The sequence below is a fragment of the Mus caroli genome, chromosome X (genome assembly GCF_900094665.2).
Source record: "Mus caroli chromosome X, CAROLI_EIJ_v1.1, whole genome shotgun sequence".
Taxonomy (NCBI): Eukaryota; Metazoa; Chordata; class Mammalia; order Rodentia; family Muridae; genus Mus; species Mus caroli.
In genome coordinates, this window is record NC_034589.1 from 151,708,041 (window position 1) to 151,710,222 (window position 2,182).

Here is a 2,182-nt window from a genome sequence, read left to right on the forward strand (position 1 = left end):
ATCATGTCTAATCCAGGAGAATAGAGGTTTCTGGAGGGCAAGGGGTTATTTTGATTTAGACAGTTATGAGCAAGTTGAGTATGCTGTTGTATATCTGTAATTCCAGTACTTTAGAGGTGGAGGCAGGAGAATTATAGACAAGCCTGGCCTACAGAAAAAAAAGTCATAAAATGTGCAGGTCTAACTGTTCTGGGGAAGGGTCCTAAGTCTGTTTTGGAGCTACCTGCATTGACCTTAATGTTTTCAGGGCCTGCCCTTGGATTTCCCACCATGAAATGGGCATATAGAAGTGATATGGCCACCTCTCCAGTATAACAATTCCACTGGGCAGGCCTCTGGTAAAGGGAGCCTGGTGTGCAAATGGTCCAATAAGGTAAAGGGCACTGAATGACTGTGTCAAAAGCCTTCATGACCCCTGACTCCAGGATTCTATAGACACTTGAACCTTGTCTAACCTACCTGTTTCTTTATAACGTGTAGACACAGCAGAGACTAGGTGGGTAAGCCATCTTTCCTGGGAGCTAAGTGATAAGAACCAGAGAGCTGGTCCAGGATGGTCACAAGAACTGGGGTGGCCTTTCTCCAGTCTCCATGACACGTCATTGGTCTAAGGTGCACTAGGAAGGAGAGTGTTGCCTGGTCTGAAATTGGTTTAGCCTTCTCAACAGTTATGTTGTTTGGAGCACAATGTGGTGCACCAGGATTATCAGAATAAATTAGGATCTGGGAGAGGAGCCTGAAGGTACAGGTACAGGGAAACAGAGAGATGGGAGAAGCCTGAAAGGGAGCCTTGAGTGAGAATCACAGAAGCCAACTGAAACATGTTGATGTGATGGTACAAAGTAGGTAGGGATGCCTTACCTTATGTGTGCTGTTAGGCCTGAGGACCTCTTCTGTCTTCGTCAATGGGAGTGCTAAACATCTTTCACACAATGGCCAAATCCATTTTTTTTAAGCCCTCAGTGTGCTAACCCCACTTCTCAGAATTCTCTTTTGGGTACTAGAAACTGACGCTAATGACATTTCCTAGCACTCTGTTGAAGCAGGAGGGGAGGGAAAGTGCTGGAAAACATGAGCGTTCCTGCTTATAGGTTCACAGTGTGGCACCTAGTTGGTCACTTTTAACTGTTAGTTTGATACAACCATATCACCTGGGAAGACAGTCTTGCTGGAAAAGTAGATTCAGGTTGGCCTGTAGGCCTGTCTGTGGAATTGTCTTGATTGTTAATTGACATGGAAAGACAAATCCTAAATTGCACTATCTTTACTGGGCCCTGAACTGTGCAAGAATAGAGAATGGTAACTGATCATGAAGCAGGGAGCAAACATGTATTTGTGCTCTTGACTGTGGCTGTGATCTGACTAGCTGAGTTGATCTACCTGCACTAATGGGCTGTCAGAATACTGGGCCAAAGAAACCCTTTCCTTTCCTCTTTCTACATTGCTTTTGGGTCAGGGTGTCTTGGCACAGCACAGAAAGTAGAGCAGGCTCCTGCCTGGAGCATCACTGGGCTCAGAACAGTTTCATCAGTGGTATTATTTGAGGGCATCTGGGAAAGAATTTTTTCCCATTCAAAAAGAGCACTTTTACTGGACACAAAAGTGCCACAAACGTCGTCACAATTTTGGTGAAGTGTCTTGAAGATGTAAATGAAGGATTCTGTGTGAGGCAGGATGTTATGCTTTAATTAATCCGTTTTCTTTTAAGTGTCTTTAAGTATTAACGTGCTGAGTCATTTGCGTCTTAAGCTTTGTTCAAAGACTTTTCTCTTTTATTTGTGTTATCCCTTTAGCTGCTCAAAATAAAGAACAGGCCTTGAGAAGTAAAGGGGTCCTCTGTCATCACATGATGACATTTAAAGTTGGTTCTGAAGGGCATACAGAAAATACTGCTCAGGGCACATCAAGCAGGGAAAATCGGCAATATCGGCAGACATTTTTGTTTCTACAATTTACTCTGTTAATGTTCTTGACTGTTCAAAAGGCCCAACTGTCAAAGATTCATCCCCAGAGTGTTGCCACTGGCAAGTGGCAGAATCTGAGGGATGGGGACAAGTGGGAGGACTTTAGACCTTTGAACTTGGGTTCTTGAAGGACACTGGGGGACTACAGGACTCCTTCCTTCTTTTGCCTTTTGCTGTGAGGTTAGAGGTTTTCCTCTCCCAAATATTCCTACCATTTG

At 44.1% G+C, this 2,182-nt stretch overlaps 1 pseudogene; it reads right to left on the reverse strand.

Annotated features, from left to right (window-relative positions):
• Positions 1-816: 816 nt before the first annotated feature.
• Positions 817-931, reverse strand: LOC115030219 (annotated as a pseudogene).
• Positions 932-2,182: the final 1,251 nt, after the last annotated feature.